This window comes from Gallus gallus, chromosome 12, assembly GCF_016699485.2.
Source record: "Gallus gallus isolate bGalGal1 chromosome 12, bGalGal1.mat.broiler.GRCg7b, whole genome shotgun sequence".
Lineage (NCBI taxonomy): Eukaryota > Metazoa > Chordata > Aves > Galliformes > Phasianidae > Gallus > Gallus gallus.
Genome location: NC_052543.1, coordinates 6,250,384 through 6,262,965, shown reverse-complemented (window position 1 = coordinate 6,262,965; position 12,582 = coordinate 6,250,384). Strand labels below are relative to the sequence as shown.

At 49.4% G+C, this 12,582-nt stretch overlaps 1 long non-coding RNA gene across 4 annotated transcripts in view; it reads right to left on the bottom strand.

Annotated features, from left to right (window-relative positions):
- The window catches only part of LOC112533383, a 212,600-nt gene that overhangs the window by 13,965 nt on the left and 186,053 nt on the right, over positions 1-12,582 (bottom strand). The window contains exons 1-3 of one of the 4 annotated variants that reach the window (XR_003077511.3): positions 12,199-12,295; positions 762-947; positions 298-413 (exon numbers count right to left, since the gene is read on the bottom strand). This is a non-coding gene — a long non-coding RNA (uncharacterized LOC112533383). Of the gene's footprint in view, positions 1-75; positions 414-761; positions 948-11,605; positions 11,848-12,198; positions 12,296-12,582 lie in introns of those variants that run through there. The other 3 variants (XR_005839397.2, XR_003077508.3, XR_006931346.1) reach the window with 3 other exon arrangements.

Below are 12,582 nucleotides of genomic sequence, written 5' to 3'. Positions count from 1 at the left end.
CTGGGTGCAGCCTGATCTGGTGGGGGGCAGGGCTCATGGAAGGGGTTGGGGCTGGGTGGGATTTGAGGTCCCTTCCAACCTAAGCCATCCCATCAGCCTGTGTATGTACACCTGTGCAAAATGAAGATGACTACTGCCATGCATGCAAGAGTTCATTAAAAACAGGAATAATATTACAGTAAGTTTGAAAATCACTCGCTGGATATATAGGTTGCATACTTAAGCTGAAGTACTCAATCTATTCGGTTGAAGCCACAGACAAAAGCAGAAATTGAAGCTAATCAACATAAGATGTACCTGGAACGGGTGAATAGTTTCCTTTCAGTACTGTACAACCAACTTTGATGCTTTGGGCACTGAAAGAAGCGATGCTTCCTCCAGGAACTGCTCTCTGAGGTGTTGCTCCAGAACTGCTGTGCCAAAAAAAAGAATTTTCAATACACTGAAGCTGGTTCAAAGTATTCAACAGCTTCTGCTGTCAAATCAGTAGTACCAGATTGAGTCCCAGTTCTGCCACGAAAGCCTCAGTTCTTTGAACCACTATTAAACATTCTGAGCAACTGCAATCCAAATGTAAGCACAGGCTTGTGGAGGAATTTTCAAAACAAATCATTTTGGCTACTGTTTACATTAACCTTTTTTTCTAAAAATAAGGAAATGTGAGAAAAAAAATCACTCTAATATTTCACTTAAAAAAAAAGATTAGTAAGTTACACCGTTCATAAATCTATACCATGAAATGAAGGGTAGGGGGTTCATACCTCCCATCTGCTGGATGGCACCTGCTGGAGGGCAGTGGTTGGGTGCACCTGGGAGCACCTTACCAACACATTCGGGCTGCTACGTGCACAGGTTTTCACTCTGTGGGTGTCACTGGGTGTGCTGTTTGTCACTTCTTGATACCAGAGGCTGTACACCCGTGTTTGGAGACTGCTATCGTGCTCCACCTGCATTGGAAAGGTACAGGAAAAGCATTCTACTGCTTGACTGTGTTGATACAGTGAGGTTAAAATACACAGCCCATTAAAAAAAGGAAAGAAAAAAAAAGTTTCAATGTAGGAGAAAAAAAGGAAGAGCAGGTTTCATACCCCAGTTTCTCAATGCATCAGTAGATACTTTGCTGCACAACTGGCTTACACCCCTCGAAGGACTGCAGGACCAACTGCGGCTGTTGCCATCTTTTACACTGTATGCAGGACGCTTGAAGCTACTATTTTTCTTCCTTCTTTTCTCTGTCCCCAGAGGGGCCTTACTAAAGGCTTAATTTCCTTAATTACACCCCAAAGCAGCAGAAGTAAAATCAAGTGAGCTTGGCTGTAGCAGCTTGCCACCAAACCACCATTGGGTTGTGCTGGGAAGCAGCTCAGACTGACCAACAACACTGCACGGAGTGTGTGAGCTGATTGCCACCCCACCTGCAGGGGGAGGGCCTGAGATCTCAGGGACTGGGTGCCACCTGGCCCTGGGTGCACCCCATGGGAACACGGGACACACAAGCAGCTCGCCGAGCCAGGCAGGAGCAGCCAAGCCCAGGTCTCGCGTGCGGTAATCCTGTCCGCTGGGCATATTCCCTTCCTTGCAGCCTCCAGGCCACGCACAGCTCATGTCAAAGCCTGCACAGGTTGTGTTTTTCATGTTCAGTAAGAACTGACTCAATCTGTGCCAAGACTTTCAGGATTCTCCCTCCCCTGTCCCCCCATGAGTTATGTTTCCTTGAAAAACCACAACCCTCTTTAAGTACCTTAGAAATGCACCATAAGCATTAAGCCAATGCTAGACAATAATAAATGAGTAAATTACATGCCAGGATGTGCCGGTGATAATGCTTTCCACTGAAGATGGGAGCAGTGACATTTTCCAGCACGGCAGCAGCCCGGTGCCCCTGCAACCCTGGTTGTCACCACGCCTGGAGGCACCCAGCTGGTGGCACCCATTGGGCACACGTGGAGCCGCGCACCGGGGGCAGCCGGCCTGTCCTTGCTGACTCCTAAATCCATCTTCTCTTGTCTGTGTGCCCGAGAGGAAGTCACGTGTGTGGCACGAGCCTGACCCAGAAATATCGCAGGGAGCAGGATATTTTGTGCGAATAAGGAAGGGCAGGGTCTGCAAGATGAATCACTGAAACAATAATTATCCTGAGGAAAAGCCTTGGAGGGTGGATTAACAGTGATAACTGCCCTTCCAAGGTAACAACAATGTGAGCCGTCAGCTCTTCTCGGCCGTGAGGAGCACCGAATGCTTGAGCACAGACCATAAAAATAAGAATTATGGAAGCTCGTAAAGAAGAGATTGGCCAAGAGGCGTCCTCCACTGCCCAGCTGCTCTGATTGCAGCCCACCATTGTTGCAGTCTGCGACAAGAATTGCTCCGAAAATTATTTTTAGCGTGCCTATAGCTTCCAGTGGAACAAATACAGGGACAGACAGTTGCTATAAAGAGAGGAAATAAACTTTAGAGAGTACTTCTGGCCGAGCAGGGCAACTGGACTGCCCAGTTCCTGAGCATGCATGGCAGCCTCAGATAAGTGGAACCCCAAGTGGTCCTTTCTTTCCTTGCCTCCCTCAGCTCAGTTGCAGGGTAACAGATGGGATGCTCCACCATCACCCACACCTGGAGCAGTGGGGTTGGTGGAGGTGCTGCTGTGTGAGCTCGGTCTCACTGCGGCCTCCTGCAAGGGGAGCAGCGTGCAGGCCTCGCTCCATCTCCATCCCAAACCAGAAGTGGAGTTGCTCGCAGCCCAGCTGCAGGCTTACTCTGCTTTGGAACACCTTTGCTGAGTGCTGCTGGCTGCCCTGGTGTCAGTCAGAGCCCGTGAGGACACAGCTCACTGCCATTCAGTTCCCTGCCAGCTAACTCCATGAGCACCAGGAGCTGCCCCAGCCTTGCCTCAGATGCACCCCTGCTCCTCTCCTGGGCAGCCTGGTAAATAAAGCCAAATTTAGAAGGGCAAAAGGCAGGGAGCTGCAGAGGCAAAGGGCTCTGTGCTCAGGGTCTGTCTGTGCTCACTCCTCACCTGGCTCAGGAGGGGCTTTGCCTCCTTACCTGTGCTGGGTAAGGAGGTGAACACCTGCCAGCAGCACAGCCTTGAAAGTGAAAGCACTCAGCCAGAAGCAGAGCTTGAGAGCTCCCCAGGTACTGCTCCTGCCCTCTCAGATGCTGAAGGCTCAAGCCAGCAGTTACCATGAAATTCTTGTGCCCTTCGCAACAGAAAGCCAACCTGCGGAGTAATTGTAATAATGCTAAAATAAATAAAAGTGTTTCCTTGTCCTAGCTGTGCGTGGATGCCTTTCCATCTCACTGCTCCTTGATTACGACAAAGAGCAAACACGACGCTTGCAATTCACCACTACTAAGATTGTTAACAGCTTTCCATACGTAGCTACAACTTCCGTCTCAGCGGGCAGCCAGCACCCTGCCACCCCCCCCACACGCCTTCCCCGAAGCCCTGGATGTCTGCTGTTGGAGATGGGTCCATCAGCACTCAAAGGGTGGTCTGGGGAAAGGCGAGGTCAAATTACTTAAACATCCTTGAGCCGCTTTATTTGCTTGTTTAGCTGCAGCGGGAGTTCCCTCCTGGCCACAGTAACATCCCTCGCCTGTTTTTAATTTAAGGTTTAGCAGAAGGGTTGTCATATTTTGATGTCTGCAAAGCCTAAAAAAAGCTGCCCAGCCCCAGCCCTTCAACTTGGGCTCGGCCGTGCTGCTCGGTGACAGAACCGGTGTAAAACACGTTATCAATGTGACCAGATCAGTTTCCTCTATGGTGGAGTTGTTTTCAGCTCACTGTGATGTGTATTACAGAAGCCAAAGATATAAACGATCGACTGGAAGCTTGAATTAATTTTTCCTCGTGTCTAAATTAGGAGAGTGAGTAATTGCTGCAGCAATCACAAGCAGAGCCTGTTTATCAATGCCGGTGAATAATTGGCTATTAAACAATAGTGTACTTTGCCTTTGAAAACTCACAACACTCCAACAGGAAGCACGCTGCCAGCGTTATATGAGCCTGATGATGGATGAGAGGAGTGGCAGCATTACAAATGCAGTTTGGGGACAAGCTCTCTGACATGTCTCCCCAGAATCATCCCCGTGCTCGACTCGTTATCCACTCTGCAAGGATAAGCACACAGTGGGCTTAGATTACAGCATCTGAAGTCACAGGGCCAAAATAGAACGAATCTGACTGTGATCAATCACTCCCGATTGCAGGCAGCCAAGCACTGTACCTAGAAACCACAGGCAGGAGCTGCCTCTTGTTTTCTGTTTTTGTACATGTGTCTGTCTGCCACTCGGCCACTGCTCTGACCTCACCCTTTGTTCACAGCAGCATCTGGCCCTGTTATCTTCCTTACGCTCTCCCATTTTCCGTGCCAAGCCTATCCTTTTCCCACCGTGCCCTTCGGCCCTTCCTTTGACAGCTCTGGATCGAGTCCCTGTCCTGGTGTACTGTCCTCTCCACCCAGCTGTACCCACCCCTCACCTCCACCTGCTTTTCAGTGCCACTACCAAAGTTCTTCCCCCTCCTGGCTGTCCCTGGGCTCACACAGCCATCTCACACTCTCGGGGCCTTCCTGTGCCCCCTTCCCCTACTGTGCATCTTCTTTATTCTGAGTTCCCTGGATCAGCAGCAAATGGTCAGGGGTCCCTCCTCTCCCCACAGCTTCCAAGCCCTTTCTCTCTTCTTGCTTGCTGCTTCTACTGTTTGCCCAGCCTTTTTTCATCCTCTATGCTTGAGCTAAGGCCTTTTCCTCCTCCCAGATTTCCACTTCCACTCTTGGTGGTGTCAGATTCTGACTTGACAGCTCAGTTTCCGACACTGGCATGTCTATTTCCTTGTGCCTTCAGTTGACCCATAGCCCTTGTGTGACTCTTTTGGTGACTCTAGAACTGTTAATCTATGTTTTTCATCTACAGCCTCTCTTTGTCGTTTCTCCACTGCGCAAATTCTCCCTCTGGTCACTGCTCATTCAGACAACACGATCGGTTTTTCTTTCCTCCTCTGTTTGCGGGCCTCTTCTCCCTGCCCTTTTCTCCATTTGAAAACTATTGATTTTATTTCAAGCTTAATTTCAGTCCAGTCTAGACTACCCACCTACAGGCCGGCCAACTGAATGCTCAGCTCACTTTTTTTCCCCACCCTAACGGCATTAACATAGCTACAATCTCATTCTCCTTACCTCTCCAAACTGTCACCTTCCCACCTGAGCAGCTGGAAGACCCAGCTGAATCTGAAGAAGCTTATCTACAGCTCCCACTGATTCAGCTTCAGCCTTTTCAAACTCTTTCTCCTCCTGGCTCCCCTGTTCCCTCAAGAAACACAAGCTGGCTGCTTTCTTTGTGCTAGAGTTCTGCTGAGCTCTCCTTTCCAAAAGGGCCATCTCAGCTTTCTTCACACTTTTTATTCTAACTATTCTTAACCACTGCCATTTTACCTCACATGTTTTAAGTCTCCAGTCACTAACATCCTTTAACATATCCCTTTGTTAAAAATGCACCCCAAAATCCTTGATCTTCCTCTCACCCTTCAGGACACTGCTCCATCTCATAGCTGTGCTACTTATAGTACCTCCTTCATTCACTGTTGAGTGTGCTCTTCCTGAGATCTCATTCTCTATTTAGATCTACGTTTATCTCAGGTTCTTCCTGGCTGAAACACGGCTCTTAGCCATGCCTCCATCCATCCCCACCTTCTCTCATTGCTGCCAACAGGACTCACCCCACAACAAATCACAACCTCCAGTCTTTCTCCTAATGTCCAGTTTATTAGTCCTCTCCTACAAATGGGGTTTAATTCTCTTGATGATTTTCTGCACAGAATCCTAAGAAACGACAGCCTTTCCCAATTATGCACTCAGAATCACAGAACCAGTAAGGCTGGAAAAGACCTCTGAGATCATCCAGTCCAACCAACCACCTACTGCCAACATTGCCCACTAAACCACATCCCTCAGTGCCACACCTACACGTTTCCTGAGCACGTCCAGGCATGGTGACTCCATCACCTCCCTGGGCAGCCCGTTCCAGTGCCTGACCATTCTTTGGAGAAGCAGCTTTTCCTAATACCCAAACTGAACCTCCCCTGGAGCAACTTGAGGCCATTCCCTCTTGGACAAACTCTCACCATGTGACACCTTGGTTAGACTGCCAGCCTTACTCTCGGTTTCCTTTTTGCCCCCTCATCTTCTACTTGACAACATAAACTGACAAAGCAGCACTGGTTTCCTGATGCCAAGACTGTTCGTCTGGCTTAGGACAGTGAGCTCAGCTGAAACCAGTGAAGCCAGATCCACAAAAGTCCCAAGTTCTTGTGGCCTGCTACTCATTTGTTTACAATTACAATATATGTTTGATAATTTATAATTTACAATATATTTTTGATACCTTTGATTTCCTGACTCCACCATACTGTTTGGAAATACATAACCAGAAGACCGAGTGGATGTACACTAGCAGGCCTGTGGTAGACAGATGTGCTTCAGGTGTCCTTACAAGCAGCATTTCCAGAAGTGCAAATTAGCCTATTCAGGTGTCTTCCATGACCACGCTTTTTGACAGATTGGTTAATATTACTTACATAATTTAAAGTAAATATCAATTGAAAACCTATTTTGCCTTACAACTGTGCACAGGTAGATGGGAAGAAGGTCCTGAGGAAGTCTCCTGCAGGGAAATAGGAAATATCAGTAAGAGTCCTGACCTCTGCAGTTCAAATCCCTCTCTTAGGGGCCACAGAAATCCCCCCAAGTTTTCCTATTAACAAAGGCCGTTTGAACAAACTTGGCTGAAAAACAAAACCCCGTTCAGTACTTTTCCTTTTTTCACTTGCACTGCTATTTTAAGGACGGTTTTATGGTTACAGTTTAGGCAATGGCTAAAACGGAAGGGAAAAAAAGTTACAGTATGTTTCATTAGGTTTATGTTCCTTGCCCATAACTCTCTTTGACACCATGATATCACCATGCTCTCATGCATTTCTAGTGACACCTTGATATCAGCCGTGTAGAACTGCATCTCAAACACTGGAACAGGGGGAAAAAAAGAGGGAGGGGAACTTCATTTGGAAAGAGTATTATTTTAATTACAGCTATAATTTTAGTGATATTAATCTCATCCAGCAGTGAGAGTCTCAACAGTTCTCCTGCTGATTGTCAGATCAGTGAATGCACCCAAGGTTAACCTTCACCAGAACAGAAAGCAGACCTGCGTCTTTCTGCGCCCTCCTCCCCACCGTTCCACTTTCTCCACCCTCTCTCCTTCCTGCCATGAACGTGAGTTTGCTTCCCCTGATCTCCACATGATTTCCTCGTGCTGTTTGTTACCCCTTCCCATACACAATTTTTGTGACCCCGCCCTGTGCACATTCGGGGAATAGACAACACCCTTGTTGTCCACGCTGCTGCTCCCCACCCAGCCACACGTGCCATCAGCTCTGCGCATCACCGCGCACGCAGGCCCCTTGTCCAACAAAATGCTGCGGTCCTTTCCACACAATCATCTGGTCCAACTGTGCCCCATCCGTCTCCTCAATGCAGTGCCCCAGCACTGCCAACAGTTGTCAGCCCAGCAGATTGCGTGGCAAATCACTGGCATCTGGCAGGTTGTCACCTTACCACGCATCAGTGGGACTCCCGCATTCAACGCTTGCTGGCCACAAGTAACCAAGACACCTGTTTGACAGCTGCTTTTACAACAGAACTCTCTTCCATCCATGCATGCTATTGCTATTGCTCTTCTCTGCAGGCTTGGTATTTCCAAAGCTGTCAAATTCTCCCCTTTAACGCTGCCTGGAAGAATGTGTCATACTGTCTGGACCAGATCCATGGTGTTTAAGACCTTTCTTTGGCAACAGACAATCTGCTTTGACAGTTCATCATTTCACCTCTGTGTCCAGTAATAAATGTGTAAAGGAAATGTCACAAAAGGAAATAGTATTTGCCTAAGTGCAGATGGTGACAACTGGGGAATATCAGCTTTTACATATTATGTATGCTCAGTATGTTCACGTGTGACTCATTATGAGGTGGAATCAGAAAAGTCTCCTAAAGAAACCATGAAGGAAAGAAGAAAAAACAGTAACAAAAAAGCCCAAATGAGTAGTATCCCTCTAAACAAATAGCCATGTTTTCACCTGTAGGGAACAAGAGATTAAAAGAGAAGAAATGAGCCGCTGTAGACTGGAGGCCTCCATGCCATACTGCAACAGGCACGTGGTGATGCTTCACACTGGGATTCCTATGCTTTGCTCAAAACAACTGACAAAAAGAGGTCTGCCTCTCCAACCCCGCTACTGCTGTGAAGGATTGCTGTCTGAGACGGCAGCTCACTTCCTGTGCATTAATCATTAGCTCCATCTCTGGTATGTGCAGCCATGCACATACCAAGGGTCCAAACTCCAAGCACTCAAGATGGTTCAGAGGGAGGCACAATCCATAGCCACAGGCAGCCTGAGGACCGACTGCATTTTGGAATGCAGCCCCTGCACCGGGCCGGAGAGCAGGCACACACGTGGAAAGACACAGGAGACCTCCCAGAGAAACTGCATGCTGCCCAATCCTCCAGAGAGTGCAGAAAAATCTGTTCAAGGCAACTTCAAAACAGCAGGTAGACAACCTGTGCATTCTACCAGTGGTTCTTTAACACCTAAAAGGTTGAAGACTGCATCTTCACCTGGGCACACATCCTGAACTCTGGGACTGAAAACCTGAAGACAACTTCCTCCCCAGAACAGAGCTGGTGACAGTCGGCCATTCAAGTTGGGCAGTTTCAGCAAGCTCTTCCTTCAGCTTTCACGTATCTGTACTTAGATTCAAGGGTCTGAGCAAACCCACCCTCAAAAAAGGCCTGGCCTGAGGAGCTCCAGAAACCAGCAGACACACCAGAGGCTACAGCAGAGGGGCATTTGCTGAGATACTTGTGCAGATACAACCGTGTCTGCCCTGCATGGCCCCTCATGGCACCAGCTCTCATGTCCAGCAGCAGGCTGCCAAGCGCTTGCCTTGCAGCCCCCAAATGCACCTGGCAGCTGACAAGTTGCTGTGGCTGCCAGTGTTATATTGTGGGAGTGGGCAAGGAAGAGCCCAGGAAATTAACTGGCTTTGGGAATGTTATTTATTTATAATTATTGTTTGTTTGTTTTTTTAAACACCCTTTTAGCAGTGAGGAGATTCTTAATACAGCCAGTGTTGGTATATTAAGCTCACATTTCTGCTACTGAAAGGATTCTCTGGTCTGACTTTTACAGGAGATGTTTTGACAACAAAACTGTGCAGCTATGATTAGCCTGATAAAAGGGAGCCAGAGTTGGAGTATTGATGGTATGTGCATCCAGGATCTAGTTACAAAATGGGCTTTTAACCACATTCTCCCTTGTGAATTCGTGTTATCAGAGGCCATCTTAAAGGGAAAAAAAGACAGGCAACCTTTCTTTTTTGTTTTACGTGGGTATGTTTCTTGCGTTTCTTTATGTTTATGAAAAATGAGACATTAATAACCTTGACCAGAACCACACACTGAGCAGACAGCACTGTGCAGGCTTCACCCCGAGCTCCGAGCACCTCCATCAGTGCTGAGAGCAGCAGCCAGTCTGCCTGATGGGGGACCTGGGCCCGGTGCTGGTGCTGTGAGCAGAGCCCACAAGTCCAGCAGCATATCGAAACCTAAGGATTTTTAAAGCTTTTCATGTTTTTCCATAATTTAATTTATTTTGAGAATATATTCTCAGAGCTGATTAGCTAGCGTACTAAATCATTGCACTGCCTAACCCCAAAAAGCAACCCTGACAAACAATTAACAATAGAAGCACCATTGTGGCAACAAGTGATGGATGGCTCCAGGGTGTAGCTTGGGCCTGGGCTTTGTTCAGAAGAAAGCTGCTGCTGCTAAATAAAGAAATGGGTAGTAAAAGGTGAGAGCGAACAGATCCTATCTGGAATAAAACTATTCGCTCTCCTTCAGGGTATGTTTCCTCATAGCAGCGAGCATCTCAGCAGAGGCCCCAGAGCCCATGGCAGGCTAAGAGCCAGGAGCTGCCATGCACCAGCCCTGCTTCTGCACAGTGGGGACGGAACGCTCTTCTACTGTAGACAAATGGGCTCTGCTTGTTGCAGGCTGGGCAGTGAGGTGAGCGGCTGCTGTGTGCCCTGCCTGCATTCAGGACACAGCCACTGCAGCTGTCCCATGCCTGCCCCAGAGGCTGCTGCACAGGGAAGGATCCCACCTCCCTTTCTGCTTGTTCCCTTGCAGAGTCTGATGATGCCAGCAAATGCACTTCATGGATGTGCAAAAGCTCTGAGTGTTGAGAAAACGGAGTTCTTTTAGATGCCAGATTATTAAAAAGAGAGTGCATGGCAGAGAAAGAAAGTTCACTTCTACATCTCTACAACAGCACCACACAGCCCTGTTGGCTGTAAGAAAGAAAGAAAACCCTCTGATTTCTGCCTGTTATCAGTGCACCAAATGACAAAACCTGGGACATCATCTCAGCTAAGCAGAACTGCTGATAATTGCAAGACACACTGCTGACAACTGAGAGACACAAGCTGGCTCTGGCCATACAGGACAGACGTGCAGCCCAGGCATGGCACTCTTGGGTCACAGCTGAGAGCCAGGTTTCACCTGCAGACTTCTTCATATACATCAGGATTGCTGGGCTTCTTTTTAACCCCTCAAGACAATGGTTTCAAGTACATTTTTATTTCCAAAGACTACTTCCTGATTCCTTCTTTTCTGACATTTCTAAGCATTGTTCCAAGTGCTGTGTTAACTTACCCATAACTTGTTGCTATGCTGCTAAGAAAATAGAACCATCCATCATAACATCTCCTACCGATTTTATGCTGAGGGGATTATAAATCAATAGCTATAAGGAGGCAGTGCGAAACAGACAGGTGCATGCATACGCACTGTAACGAAGTAAAGATGAGTTACCATGGAGCACTGGGAAGACCACGTGGATGGAAGGACCATGTAAGGTCTACGAACATCTTAAATGGTGATTAAAATGTTTTAGAAACGTTGCCAAACAAGACGAACTGCCCTCCTGTAATCTGCCCAGGAATGTTCCTTTATGCGCCGTGCGCATTTGTGCACACACTCGCTTCTATCTGGGTCACAATTTTATAGCAACAGAGTAAGAAGAAGATATTGAGCAGCCCATTAAGTGATTTACCTTTAAGTTCTGAGGAGGTTCTGCCACTTTCCGCTGTCACAGAAGCTTAAGACAACAGTTTGCATAGCCCTGACTTACCCCATAGCCTGTGCTGGGCTAACCAGCCGCCCTGCTGGTGCTGGGTCACACAAAACAACTCTGGCATCGGGAATACAGAAAGGGCACAAATGGAGCCTACAGAGCAGCGTTTGGTGTGCCGGGCCACCACGGCATGGAACGGGATGAAACTCAGAGGCAAACTGAAAATGACCTCCTTGCTCTTCTTGTGATCAAAGGAGATTCGTGCTCTGGAGAGTAGGTTTTGTTTTAAGATGAGACTCTTGAGTCTGTTCGTACCCGTTTCTGCTCAAGGACTATTGAATCAATGTGGCCAGCTGCACCAAAAGCAACACAAACGAAAGCAGCGAGCCCCTCTCCTCGCCCCTGTGCCACCGATACCTCTTCAGCAGCAGCTCCGAGGCTCACGTGCAGGACGGAGGTTTGCACTGCGGTAGCACCGAGGAGCCCAAGCAGCGGATCAGGACGGCACTGAACCAAGCAAATAAATAAATAAACATGTAGAAAACATCTGCTTTATGCGCAACGGCGACGTGCATGGAGCACATGGATATTTCTCTACAGAAATGAAAGCGTGTTACACGGCTGCTCCGCGCCGCCCCGCCTCGCCCAACGCGCTGGCCGTGTGCCTACCAGAGCCGGGCGAACACCTCGGCACGTGCTCGCTGCAGGAGCACGCTCTGTGCAGAGCACACCGCCGCTCGGACAATCTCCGGCTGTTGCACACCTGTTTGCATCGCCTCCCCCCCCCCCCCCGCGCACAGCTGCCAGCGCCGCGTGTGCCGCTGCACGGCGCGGGGTGCCTGTCCCGGCACGATAGCTGGGGCCGGGCTCACGTTTAGCCTCAACACTGTACGTTCCTCGCTGATTTACGGAGATGATAGATAAACGCAGGCTGGAAGAACGCCGTTCCGCCTCTCTGAACTGCCCATTCCTTTCGCGGGCGCCTTCCCTCCCACGCAGAGAAGACGTACCCTAAGCCTTCTATTCACTTCCCACTAACGGAGCCGATCCCGTTCCCGCACGCCGGGCTCAGGGCCGCTTCCCGGCTCGGGGCACGCCGCCGCGCCCGGCCCCCGCCCCGCCGCAGCTCCCGCCGCCGGGGCCGCCCGCAGGTGCCGGGACCGCCGCTCCGCTCCGCGCCGCGCCCGCGAGGTGGCGCCGTAACAGAGAGCGCGGGCAGCGCCGCGCGCCCCGCCCCAACCTGCCCGGCCGAGTCCCGCTGCGCCCCGCGCCCGCCTCCGACCGCCGCCCGCCGGCCGCCCGCGGTGGGTGTAAAGGAGGTGTGAGGCCAGCCGGAGAGATGGAGAGAAGGGCAAAGCAGAAGAGAAGAGACGGAGCGAGGCGGGAGAGACAGC